General features: G+C 41.4%; 1 protein-coding gene across 1 annotated transcript in view; it reads right to left on the bottom strand.

Annotated features, from left to right (window-relative positions):
- Window positions 1-14470, bottom strand: part of prickle1b (prickle homolog 1b) — a 28142-nt gene that overhangs the window by 13325 nt on the left and 347 nt on the right. The gene's annotated exons all lie outside the window — the stretch shown is intronic.

Genomic DNA, 14470 nt, shown 5'->3' with positions numbered 1-14470 from the left:
CACACACACACACACAAACCAGAGTCAACACCCCACTTATCTCCACACCCCTTCCTCCACCAGAGTGACACCAAGCCCTCCACCCCACCCCCCCACCCCAACTCGGCTGCAGGATTCCTGAGAGCCAGATGACATGTCCACACTACTCTCACACTCTTTCTTTGTCTTTCTTTCAGTCTGTCTTATTCTTTCTAAAAAATGTTGTTCTATGAGCCAGACAGCTGTTCACTGCCTTGTAAGAAAGTAATGAAGGGTAAATAATCCAAAGTCAATTTTAAACTCAGCTCTTTACTTGCAGAAACAAATTGTATGCTTTCTTTTTGTGGCGTGCATGAAAAGTAAAATGGCATAAATTCTTCCTTAGAATATTTGTAGTTATATACATCACATGACAAATTTCACTGGTCTTACTTTCCTCCAACCAAAATTAAAATATAAAATACTAGTGACTGCACCCTCCCGTTCTCTCTCTCTGATTAAATGGTCCCCGAGGTCATCTGGTCTGATCCACCTCATGTCAATTGCTCTAATAATGTCACATTAATTTCTACTGAGCTAATGATTAGATGCTGCTGGCCAAAAATGACGCTGATGCTAGCCGTGAGATTGAACCAAAACAATAGTTGCCAGCCAGACAAGCAAAACAATCAGCTGAAAAATGCTATACAGCTCCATAAAAGTGAGGTGCAGGATAATTCTACGTTGGTTCATAACTGGTAGCGGCCTCTTTGACACACAAGTAGTCATGTGATCCACTGTTAATATAAAAATATTTATTATACCAACTTAAATCTTTATTTCCCTAACATATTAACACCTTGACAAACTATGATTTAGAGGTACAGAATAATTTAAAGGCAGCAAATTATCCCCCCTAAACTCCTCCTTAAGTTTTTTCTGGTTAAATATTGATTGTGCTTCCTCCCTAGTCAACCTTATCCATCTCAGGAAATTCTCACGCAGTGGATCTGTCTGCTCACCCTGTCACTGATGCCACCACCCTTTTCCTATTTTAAAGATCTGAATGAGTGAGAGGAGAGGGGTCCCCTGTCCTCATCTCTCACTTTAGCACAGCATCACAATGACGTTATTGTCAAAGAGCACTTCACTTCAGGAAACTCTTGACAATCCGGCAGAACTAGATGTAAAGAGTTTTGTTCCAAAATTAGATATCCACCATGTGAAAAAGGTGACAGCTGCATTAGGCCTACGAATTATTAAATGTGAGAAGATCAGAAAAGGAAAAAGCTGCACAAAAAACAGTGGACAAAATACAAAAAACTTCCCTTGATACGCCTGGGGAAGTTTGATGTAATTTATTTGGACAAACTCTGCATCATCCATCATTGTGAAAGGCTGAAAAGCAGCAATGGCTTCATTTAAAGAGTCTAAAATGACAAATGAGTTTATTCTATTGTCCAGGAGACAAAGACGCCCTCTCCCCTGACAACCCCACAAAGTGACTTGCAGAGAGGGCAACAGAGCTGTTTGTCACATGCCAAAATACCTGTTACAAATGAGAAATGACTTTAGCTAACTAGCTTAGAAGAGTAAGACGGAGCAGGAGATTCACTGTGCGCATAGAGATGGGATTGTTTATGTGCTTTGCCAATACAGCCTTCTTTCCTGGCATGCCAAGGCATATTTGAAATTGAGTGAGAGGAGAGAGGGGAGCTTGGCATTCCAGTCAGAGGGTAAACCTTTCAGAAAAGCTCTCAAGTTGTCCAGGGGTCCTGGCTCCGCTCTGCAAAAGCCACTTTGTGTTTAGCCCCCCGAAAGATGTGCATTGAGTTTCCTGAGATATTTATCTGGATATGCATTTTGAAAGCTCTGGAAATCGCACTTCAGGCAGGCGGGTACAAAGGAAAGCCAATATTTTTGTGACAGAAAAGTACTTAATTCAGATTACGAAAGGAAACAATGAGTGGATGAGGAATGCTCTAGTGTGAATGGAGGACAGCTCAGGAGTGAGTGGCTTTATCCCTGACAATAGGCAGATATTAGCCCTTCAGACTGGGCCTGGGCTTGTGGCCAAAGATCCGTGGTGCTTTAGAAAGCGGGTTGACCTTGGCATCTCCTCTGCTTCCTCTCTGAAGAGAGAAGGTGCGACTGAAGTTCTTTAAAATGGAGCCTTACTGTTGTTTTGAAAGGGTCGGTGTTTTGTATCTTTTACATAATAGAAAGGTCTTTGACTTTAGTTATTCTTAAGTTTGGATCCATGGAGTTGGGCATTTAAATTTATAGAATCACAACTTAACTGCAGACCTCTTTAGGAGACTGGAACTTTCTGTCAGTCTTCTGTTTCTCCATATGGAATATAAACTGGATTAAATGGCTCTAAGCCATTAGGCAGAGATGTCATGTATCAGCACTCTGCAAAGCCACTGGACATGTGCTGAATGGATGATAGCCTGGTCTCATTCACATGTCCCAGGCTGATGATCAGGAACTAACTAATGGAGGGTTTATGCAGTGACCTCTGACCCCAACGCTTACAAATAAAAACACATGACGCACACAAATCACATGTGCCCAAATTCACCATTCAACAGAACTGCTTTAAATGTGTGCTGTTTAATGTTTGGCTGATATCCAGTGTTATTTAAAGGGACATTATTGGCCAGAAATATCTGTCTAACCTTAAGCCAAGTAAAGTCAGAAGTAATTTGAACAGAAACCTTTTGATCAAGTCCCTCAAAGGACTTTTTGAGCGGAGTTTTCTTTCCTTGGCAAAAGCTTTGCTCCAGAGTCCAGACAAGATCTAGTGGCCTTTTCTATACTTGAAATCCAAGACCAAGTCTGGACTACACACACACACTCTTACACATACCAGGCACACTTACTCACTCCTTCTGGCTGCACATTTCATTTATCTATTGGAACAGAACTCCAATGGTAATTTGGCCTTTTCTTAACCTTTATTGTGCTGAGCAGACGTGCTCTTTTCTGCAGTGCTGTACTTCATTTTCATTTATAAGAGCCCTTCACACCTGGACTCTTCTACCAGGGCTGTGTTTCATCTCCAGGAGGCAAGAATGGGTTTTAACTGATCCCTTCAAATGCAAATATCAGGGGGAGACGTCCCTCTGATTGTTCAAAACAGAAATCAACAAGGACAGTGACATGTCCCAACTTGTTCCACGACAGTTCATCAAAAAAAGACAACGTCAAACGGAGCATGGAGGCCATTCCTGATGTTAACGCAGCGTAAAGTGCAAATACATGATGAAATATGCGAGAATGTGTGCAAATAGCTCCCAGGATTAAAACCAACTTAGCCTTTGAAGACAAAAACTATGCCTTGCAAAAATTATACAACTTTAAATGCAAAAACATATTCACATAATTCAGTTAAGTATAAAGGTGGTAAAGCTCCTGGTGGTGATGCAAATCATCAGTGAGTATAAGTATAATTTATAGGAAAAACCAATGATGTCATATTGTTACCTGACATCCATATACCATCAGCACCCATGTTCTCTATTGCACCACCGAAAAGTCTAGTATCCAAGACCCACTGAATTGTACAAATTCGGTAATGGTGTCTCAAAAACTCACTTATTGTGTTAGTTACAAGAACAATCTTGAAAGAAAACCAAAGCCGACAAGCCCAGACAAATAAATCACCATGGGGGCATTTCAAACTCAAATCTTGATTCTCTAATGAGGTCACATAGGATCTGACTCCAAGTACATTAAAAATATTTATTTTGTGTCTTCTGTATCTTCTTGTGTCACATGGACTCATTTGTTGTTAATATAGCTACATCAACACAAGACAAATCCCTCTACAAGTAGCTTTACAAATAAAGACATATCTGTATCCTGAATGTATCCATTTCTGATTTTAATCAGCAATGTCCCACTTACGTAGGCCATATGCACAACGGCTGACAAACCAGCTCACTCACATATCTGCCTCACAAAAAGACCTCAGATCCACGTCTCAATTCACATCAGTTATGACTCCTCCTTCGGCCCCATTCACGCCGACAGACACCTCTCAGCAGCCTTTCACACCAGGAAATGGATCTTTAGCTCTCGCTAACAAGGCCCACCAGCTCGACTCGCTGCTGCATATCAGGTCTGTGGAAGTGCTGCTCAGTCGTCTTGCCAGTTCAGTGTTAATATTCCTTGACACTCCCAAGCCGAGTGTGATTTAAGTTTCTAGTCATAAAACCCTCTGCCGAGATTTGTTAACCACTGCAGGGTGTTACCTACACACCTCTGGGACAATAGGAGTGGCAATAAAAGTGCTGTAAAATTCAGGAAATTGACAAGTAACTGTGATGGGAATTTAGGGATTGTGTAAGGAAGCTTCCGTTAAGCTTCTTCTTGTTCAGAATTCTACTTATACCATTTACAAGTAAAATGCAAAATGGACAGTTTTGATGTTGATCTTTTTTTGGGGCAATGCTGGTTGGTGGGTCGGCTTTGGCCTACCCTAAAATATCTCAACAACTATTGGATGGATTGCCATGAAAATTTGTAGAGACATGTATTGCACCCAGAGGATGAACCTTAATGACTTTGGTGATGATTTTTCCTCTACTGCCACCATGAGATGATGTGTGAAATGAAACACATTTACAGCTTCTATCTTTAACTGACCCTTCTTGTTCAAGAGTTCTCCTTGACTAGGCAGGGAGCCTTTGCACGTAGGCCTCGCATCTGAAAGCCAGTGTTTGTGATTTCTCACTCAATAAAGCTATCTGCTTCGGGGTTGGAAACTAGAGCTGATTTCAGTCACCAGTATACGTCTAACAGATGCTATTAAATGTTCTATTCATTCTCTTCCAATATAGTAAGTATCTCATTTTGGATAAATCGTTGCAAAATGAAAATAATCACTGCTTCAATGCAGCTACTGTTTAGCCTTACATGTGTATCTGTCAATCTTTATTGTGCTTTTGGTTCTGTCTATATCCCTGCATATGTAGCCAATTATTCTGACATTCAAGTGGATTTGCTGTAAATCCCTTCACTACTCACAGGCTGATTAGAGTATGTTGAGGAATTATGCTATTTCAGGGATAAATAGGGTTGTCAAAAACAGCACAGAGGCTTTTTCCCGTACATGTCTAGAGCTAACTTATTAATGTTTATCATTATTTTTCATGATTTGGCACGGTCTACCTCACTTAAACTGCTTAATACGTGTCATTACCTGAATCGTACTGCATGCAAGTCTAGATGGTCCCTGTAGGCTAAAATGTCTTGCCAAGCTAAAGTATCCTATTGGATACAAACAGTTTCATCAGGCAACTGGGTTGTATATCCACTGTGGAAAAACAACAGTAACACCACATATAACTGATATTTCAAGTCACACTTCTTGAAACAGTACATTGTGTATACTGTAAATTGCTGTCAGCGTGTACCATTTATTAATAACACTGTGTTCTTCCTACTGTGTTTCTATTTTTGTCCGGCACATTTGATGAGATAAGACGTGTATGCAAACATTTTATCTGCCAAATCTCAGATTTTTGCTTAATCATTTTTTGCAACACAGGCGTGCCTCCTCTTTCTTGCTCTCAGCGATGAGTAGATAGGCAGCCACATTAAAGACAATCACTCTTATCTGACCACAGTGTGTGTGACAAGTCACACTAACTCCTTTATGTTACCAGGCATTTGCATGAAATAAGAGAGTAGTTTCACACACTCTTACCTCTTCAGTGAGGAACTGGAATATAAGTGAGAAACACCATAACAAAACTGTAATACCTATTAGGAAACAATAAAAACCTATTGTCATTATAGTCAAGTGTGTGTGTGTGTGTGTGTGTCTGTGTGTGTGTCTGTGTCTGTGTCTGAAAGGCAGGAGAGAAAAGTGTGTCTTGTGCACATCCCTTCCAACTCTAATTTGATATTGTTAAGTGATGCATACCTTCTTTAACAGAAGCCAGAATTCACTGTAACCACCACTGTGTGTGTGTGTGTGTGTGTGTGTGTGTCTGTGTGTGTCTGTGTGTGTTTGTGTTTAAAACGTCTTAATAAAATCTAACGCTGCTGCGATCACACTGTCTCACATACAAAGTGATGATCCTCTACAGAAGAGAAAAAACAGCAGATATTTATAACTGGAACAGAGGCGAGCGATGGGTTGGATGTTAAAAAAGGAAAAATATCAAGAACCAGAATGTCTTGTTCTTGTTGACAGGGAAAGTACATACTGGTACGCATCAATGCAATTTTGCTTCTCTTGAATGGTAAGCAAAGCACAGCGTTCATGTTTGGGCCACTAATGTAAGGCACACAAACTGTAATTATTTAAATAAAAGGTAAATCGTGAAATATTCCAGCTGCTTCTTTCAGAAAAAGTCCCAAATAAAGTGTTATTAGGCCACAGATGTAAGGCTGACAGACAGTAAAGATAAGGAACCAGTTTCTTTTGTTCTTGTTCACAGGAAAATAAAAGTGAAACACTCCAGCTGCACTCGTCCGAAGATAGTTTGAACGAAGAATGATGCAGCACTGTTATTTCAGTTATGTGCAGTCTAACCATCAATCTCTGTATCTATCTGACTGTTTTACAGTGTGTCAAATGTTTCAGCCAAAACAAACAGATAAGTCAAAAGGCTTTTAATGAGCTGTGCCACTCAAACTAGATGGAAGCATTGCAAATGAAAAACAAATCCATAAGAAAAAACAAAACATGAGAGGGAGAAGCAAATGTAAAAACAGCTACATCTGATGACATATCATGCAAGACAAGCAGCAGGGTTGCATCACATTTCGTATGGGAAAGCTGTATGTGGTGTGTGTGTGTGTGTATAAATCCCCCCATGAAGAAGAGATAGATGTAGGCCAGGGATTGGGGTTGTGTACACAGAGGCTTAATGACAGGACCCTGGAGGGATGGCACATCAGTCAAGCGGAACAGACAAAAGCATATACATAGACACACACACACACACACACACATACATACACATACACATACACATACAAAACCGGCTGTGTATTACACAACCAGCACAGTCACTTTCCCATAATTTAGCATTGGAAACACAACAAGAGCGGCGCGTCTGACCAAGTTCGCAGCCTCAGGCACTTTGTTACACTCGGCCTGCAGTTTGGCCTACATGGCCTGGCACAGTTCTCAAGGCAGCACAGTGACGGAGCAGGGTGTGTGTGTGAAACCATATAGCCTTTAGCTCCAATAGCAGATTCCCAAGGCGCTTTTTGTTTAGTCTTATATGGGTTACCTAGCCAGCGATTCAGTGAGAGACTTTGTAAAGAGACGGATAACAAAACAGCTGAGTGATATCAGCTTAGCTCAGCACGGCAATGGTAACATTTTGGTGGTGGGTTTGGATGCCACGAGGGCGACAGAAATCGAGGCTATGTGTTATATGAAAATCGCTTTGAGCTCCGTGCTTAAATAAACTCACTATCACAGGGAAAGTGGCGTGACTGGCCGTTACGCGGGGTGTTTGTCTCCCCTCCTCTCCCAGGGACTGTGGTTGAATTTGGCGAGGCAGCCGCTGTTGGCATTCCACACTGACCCTCGAGTAGCGGGCCTGAGGTTCATGGGTAAACAGACAAACCGTTTGGTGGGCTCGCTGTGTAATTTTGGAGCCTGTCTTACCCTCTGGCTCTCTGTCGCTCTACTCCCACCTCCCCCCTTGTCTTTCCTCTCAGCCAGCCATATCCTCAGTTGGCCTCTCTGTTAATTCAGACCTACCTGACAGTTCTGACTAAAACCTTCTGGGTTTACTATCTGTCCCGCTCGGCGACAGGCTCAGCTCTCTAAACACACACTGAAGACTAATCTGCAACAGATGGGAGACGGGCCGGGGAGGAAGTAGAATAAAAGGATATACAACATATTTGTACCCCTCTGAACCAAACGATAGGGTTTCAGTGAAGTTCCAAGCAAAGCCGGAGGAGGGTTGTAATGATGTGCACAGCGGCGGCTCCCAGGGGCTTAACTGGACATATTACTTGAAGATATAAGCTGTCCATCCACAACCAGATGTCTGAAAGGCCCTTGGGGGGATTCTTGAGGGCTTTCTCTGAAGGGAACACACGCTCATTCACACACTCTAACAGATATATGTAAAGTATTGAATAAATAAAAACATATAGAAACAAGCAAATGGGCATGGGTACATACATGTGCACACACATAAACAGGCCCGCACATGTTGGATTTCATGGGTGGCTTGTTAGATATAATGAACGCTTTAGCCTCCCCAGTTTACTGTCTGGTTTTTGAGGTCATTAGTGTAAACACAAAAGACATTTATTTACTACCTCATTAATGCAAGTGGCAATTTAAGCTCCCTTTCTCAGGCGAAAAAAAAGAGGAGCGGATGGATCTCACAGCGCTGAAACCCAGACAACTGTCAAATCACTGTTTGTATTGGTTTTGCGACGAGCATTTGGAAAGCCCCAAGCTTTCATCAGCTAACCACCACGGGTGAATATCTGTTACATTCTCCCTCTCCTGGAGATGAAATTGTCCTAGCTGAAGGATACGCCGCCTCTTGATTACTTGCCAGAGCACAAAGGCAGTTGGGGGATTGTTAATGTGGCTAGAGGTTATATAACAGAACAGTTTACCTCTTAAAGTGCAGGCTTCCCTTTAAGGAGTACATACCATCCCTGGCATGGTTTGTGCATCAACCAATTTAATTTAAAGCTGCAATAAGAGATTTTCTGGCCCCTTGGGGGCAGCACAAAGAAGCCCTGGACAGAAAGCTGACATATTATCAACTTTTGTGGTTCCATCACTTACACTGATACCCTTTCACATTACACATACTATTTTCATCAGTTTTTATCACAAAATATAATTTGTAGCAGCATTTTGGGCTGAAAGCTGTGACTCCCGTGAGTGCTAAAGCAAATGTGCAGTTTTGGGCAAATTTGGTGAAAATCCAGTAATTTTCCCCACCCTCACTTACACAGTATTTATCACAACAGGCCATTTCCTGACTCCGAGTGGCATCAGATTGGATGGAGCCATTTCCCCTCTGGATGAATTAAGAGGCTGGTATTCCTCTGAGGTGGTGTGAGGCAAAATGGAGATGCAGTGACAGATAGGGCATGTCTCCGGAGACAGGCGACCACCCAACAGGATTACATAAATGAAAACTAAATGTTTCATCAAAGAGATGTCTTCTTTAAATCTTGCAACTTATATTTGTCACAAAGCTTCAAAATTCTCTACCTCATCTAATTCTGTTTATTGAAGCAGACTGACAATGATAAGTTGGAAATGGAAAAAACAGATTAATTCATCCTGTGTCATCTGAAGCTTCATGCATATTGGAAGAGAGATGCAGGGAGAGGAAGAGGAGGAAAAGAGCAGACTGTCCCTGAGTTAAGACATTCAGCTGAGGAGCTTGTTTTAGCCTCAGGAACACACTGTCCAACACATGAGACCACATGAGACCAATTTAAGGTGGGAAGGCAGGAGCAAAGTCATGTTTTCATGATGCACACACCCAAACATTTGATCCCAGACGCATGTATACAGCGTTTCCCTGTAAATCCATTGTAGAATATTTATGAACAATTATAATTATGTTGTTTTTGACCTGCTTGTGCGTTTTAAATGCAACTATTTTTAGCCAACGATGCATAAAGGCTTTCTGAATCTATTATGAATAATATACTTTATTTTCATGCCAAACAGAGTAGGTGTCACTGGACATTTTTCAAAATATATTCTTTGCATGATGCAAACTGTTGCAAGTTTTGATGGAACAAGACCATGTTTTAATCACACTTGCTAGACTCACAACATGACTGCATGTAAACCATGTATCTCCAAAATGTCAGCTTTTTCACTAACAGCGGGGTTGTTTTTGGTTCTGCACAATGCATTTATGACATTATCCACTGGATTAGGGTGGTCCTTCATCTGAACTGAAAACATGAAACCACCAAACATCAAACTGTGGAAACATGATCAACAAAATTGGAATCTAGGAGGTTCTCACATCACAACAGCAGTATTGTATGAGTGATGTAGCACCCAACAAACCAGAATCTGTTATGGAGACCTTTTATGTTTTTCCCAATCAAAAACAAAACTGAAAGCTATCATTTGTGTTCTGCCTCAGGGTGGTCATTTGACTGGGAATAATTACGTGGTTGTTGCAATCTTGTCTTCCTATATGAGACTGTGCTTCTATCTATACTGTTTACCTTTACCTGAGCTTTAAAGCCTTTTAATTATTATCATCTAATAATCATCACCTTTAATGTCTCCATAACCACTGCGGCTGGCGACTGGCAATGTCTGGGCAGGTGTGTGTATCTGTGTGTGTGAGTGGCTTTAATCATCATCAAATAGAGCTGTGTGTATAGGTAATTAAGGTGGTGCCAAATCGACTCTCACTCGGAGGCACGAGTCAGGAACTCTCAACAACACCTCAGTTTTGCATCGCTTAGCAAGTGCTGCAGGCAACTTTATTTCAGGCCTGCTGCAAGTTTTAACACAGAATTGAGTGGAACTCCCTCTCAGAGTCCATTACTCAGTGTCTGATATTCTTCTAAGCTCTGGATTACTTTCCCTCCCCACAAGCTGACCATAATACCAGGCTTGTGAAGCCAATGCGGCCTGCAGGGTTTGGTCTGTAACCACTCAGTGTGCACAAGGATCACGATTAGTGTTCGTAGATCAAGGACTGCCGTCCCAGCCCCAACACACACATTTACACACCGCACACTTCACCTCCTCAGCATAACCATGGTTTATGGCTACAGTAGGCCAATATGAATACACAATATTAGCTTCTCTTTCACTATTTATAGTGCAATACTTCCTTCAAACATGAACAACCTGGAAAAGACTGAACCTGAACAGACATTCCCATCACATGCTGCTGAAAAGGCAACAACTATTTGAATGTTGGGTTCCATTTTCAACTGATCTCTTGACTAATCGTTTAGTCTCTAAAATGTTAAGTATCATCACAATTGCTCAGAGCCCTGGCTGACATCTTTAATTTGCTTGTTTTGTCCAAACTACAACCCAAAGCCTTCAAAATGTAATATACCATTAGAGAAAAGCAGCAATTCTTCACATTTGAGAAGCTGTGACCAGGGAATGCTTGACATTCTTGCTTGGTCAAGGTTGGTCCCAGCACTGGTTGCAGTTTGTAATCTCCCACTGCACTAGTGATATTACTATTACTGCTGATAACTGGTATAACTGGGTGGTTCCCATGTAAAATTCTGAATATTGCTTTAGGACATTTGTGTGTGTGTCTGTTTTTCCAAGAAATGTCTGTTTTTCATTGTTCACTGTTCTGTTTCTCCCCTTCAGTGATTGGCCCTTCACAGACAACTATAGGGGATTGCTGCTTGGCAAGCATGTGTGTGTGTGTCTGTGTGTATGTGAGGGTGTGTTTTCTGAGGTTTGGAATGATTTACACAACCCCACACTCGATTAATTCCAGTGTGACAGCACAAACTTGCCTGTGTGTACACATGTTGGTCTGAGGTATTAGGCTGACAGAGGCGCACAGACAGAACAGTGTTGACTTACTAATAGATGGAGGTCTCTCTTTTTCACACACACACGCACATGCAAACACATACACACTTCTCATTCATGTTTATGTTCCTTATTGGTTGGTACATTTATTTAATCTAATGCCAGTCAGTGCTCCAACTCAAACACTGGGACACAAGAAATCTATGGATGCTGCACAACTCCCCTGAACCAGTCCGCCAGCAGCAAACCATCCATAATGTATACACTATTAGTTTGTGTTTATAATATTATGCACCGTAAATGTGAGAAACTGCTCTAAAACACTATATATTCATTAATGAGGTAGACAAAAAAACAACGATTTAAGTTACGTTAAGCTTCAAACGAAAAAGGTGAAACAAGGCCCATTCTGAGCTCTTCAAACATTTTTACTGCTGTGATCAGATGAGGTGTTTTAACCGAGGAGCCAATGGCTCTAAATCCAGAACCCTTGGTCGCTGAGCAAAAAGGTTTTCCAGGAGAGTGTCCAACAATATCAAAACAATCTCCAGGCTGGATTTCCTCTCTGGCACTCAAACCCCACAGGAGAATGAGAATCTGGGTTGCATATGAGAAGATGAAGAGTGTTTAATCGAGACACTGCTCTGAAAAATTAGTCTGTCAATTTAGAAATTCTCCATAAACAAAAAGTCAGCAGGGGCCCTTAAAAGAGCAATGCAACGAAAAGTCAAGGATGCGTTCATAATCTGTCCACTTCTCTTGCCAAATGTAGGCTCATAATTGTATGACGTTACATGTCCAGTCATCCTCTGTCTTTCTTTGGAACTTCAAAGGCTATCTCCTCAAGATGTGCTTCGCATCCTCCCCTCTGATTCACATCCTCCTCAGCTAGAACATCATCCTCCTCTCCTCGTTTTGACATTTTTCAACAAAATGTACCTTTTTACCCTGCTAGCAAAAAAAAAGGACATTAACGCCTCTCCTGAATTTACATTTAGGAAATATAGACACACTCTTATTTTCCTTCTTGCGGAGTTGAAATGATTGATACCCCTTTTTTGTCTGTACACAAAATATGAATCTACAACCAGCAGCTAGCTTAGCTTAGCACAAAAGCTGGAAACAGGGGGAAACAGCTAGCCTAGCCCTGTCCAAATCACTGACAATATATAATTGGCCAAAGGTACTGAAATTTGCCTGCCAGCGCCTCTAAAGCTCATTTACTAACAACTTATATCTTATTCGTTTTTTACAAAGTGTAAAAATGCCAATTCTTGGTTTTATGGGTGGTTATGTGTCAGACTATTTCTCGGCTGGGGGTAGTGACTTCCTGGAATCTCTGCTTGCTGCCTGGCAACAAGACTCCAGACTTGTGTAGATAACATGAACGAGATATATCGTGCTAATTAGTGAGATTTGTAACTGTTGAACATAACCTGTACAGACAAAATATTGAACTATTTTCTTTAAACTAATTCCACTGCTGTACTCGAGTTAGCGTGGACGATAGCATTAATTATTTGGGATGTAGAGACAAAAAAAAACCTCAGCATCCATTAAAAGCATAGAATCAATGTTATGTCCCATAGCAGGCAGTAGTCGAGCCCAGCATACCGATCATTTCAGCTACTGCCTGACTTGAGTCTGACAGATTAACAGCAGCTTAACTCCTGGTTTCCAGTAAACACCGTACTCTCTCGCTTACCACACATCACTACTCACACATGTCATGTTCACGCAATTTGAAGTAAATAGACATACAGATCCATTGAGCACTGGCCACACACACACACAAATACATACTCATTAACAAAGGCTTAGCATTGCAGAGTTTATACCCCCAGCAAAGTGTAGCATAGTCGAGCTGACTGGCCTCCCACAGAGGGGGAATACACCTCAGTCACCTGATCCTCGGCTGCTCTCATCCTGGATCAGCTAACTACACAGCAGTTTGTCATTCATAATGACTGTACAATGCTGCGCCAGGGACAGAAATATCCAACATTTCAAATTCAAGCTACAGATCAGACTGAAGTACTTTTACTTTACAATGTTTCTCCAAGTTTTGAGGCTCAGACTGAGCTGATCCAAAAGCCTTCTACTCTCCCTGCATCATCTTCACAAATCTCTCCCACCACTAGGTGCCACCACTGGCTTCAATACAGATCACACAGCAATGAAAAGTCCATCTTAAGGCGTCACTATAGGACTCAGTGTCACATTTTTCTTTATCCTCTTGAATACATTTGATTATTAACAGTTAGAAGCTCAGAGCAAAGCAGATTACTGAAAAGAATCACACTTGCATGAGCTTTAAACAGTTTCATTGTACTGGAAGAGACTAAGGCTAACACTCCAGAGTTTGTTTAAAAAGTTAATTTAAGTGTTTTGTATGATTGAATATGAGAAAATGCCTTCCTTGTTCAATTGTTCTGTGTGGCTGAAGTGATGTGGCTTCACTTTGTAATGTTTCTGAGGATTTGGGCTGAGGTCTGTAAACACTGATGTTGACAGAGTTCAAGAGCTGCATGAAAAGACTCCTGTAGACAGAGAACGAAAGCAAGAGAGACCACCTGAGTGACAAGCAACAGCTGAGTTCGCACATCTGGAAACCCAAATGTAACCCCTCCAGTAAGTGCGTCTTTACGCACACGCACTTTCCAAGCTAAAAATCCCCCAGACTCAGCCACAGTTTCACTTTTTTCTCTCCTTCTTCAGGGAAAATGTGTTACAGAGCCTCAGCTATCCCTTTCTCTCCTCGCTTTGGAGTGTCTGGCCATGAAGTAATGGAGAAGCAAATCATTTCCATCTTTCAACCTTGTTGGCGCATGTTGATTTTCAAAAGATGAAGGCAAACAAGCCTCCCTAAACACGACTCTACTGAAAAATCCCTAAATAACGGAACGATGTGCACTTGACAGCAAGGGGAATTGAGGGGAAAAAATAAAAAATAAAAAATAAATATATATATATATATATATATATAGACACAGTAGGCCTATATCTCAT

This window comes from Morone saxatilis, unplaced genomic scaffold, assembly GCF_004916995.1.
Source record: "Morone saxatilis isolate NCDOM2014 unplaced genomic scaffold, NCSU_SB_2.0 Contig10, whole genome shotgun sequence".
NCBI classification, from domain to species: domain Eukaryota; kingdom Metazoa; phylum Chordata; class Actinopteri; family Moronidae; genus Morone; species Morone saxatilis.
The sequence above is the reverse complement of the archived record's forward strand: the minus strand, read 5'-3'. Positions and strand labels throughout refer to the sequence as shown.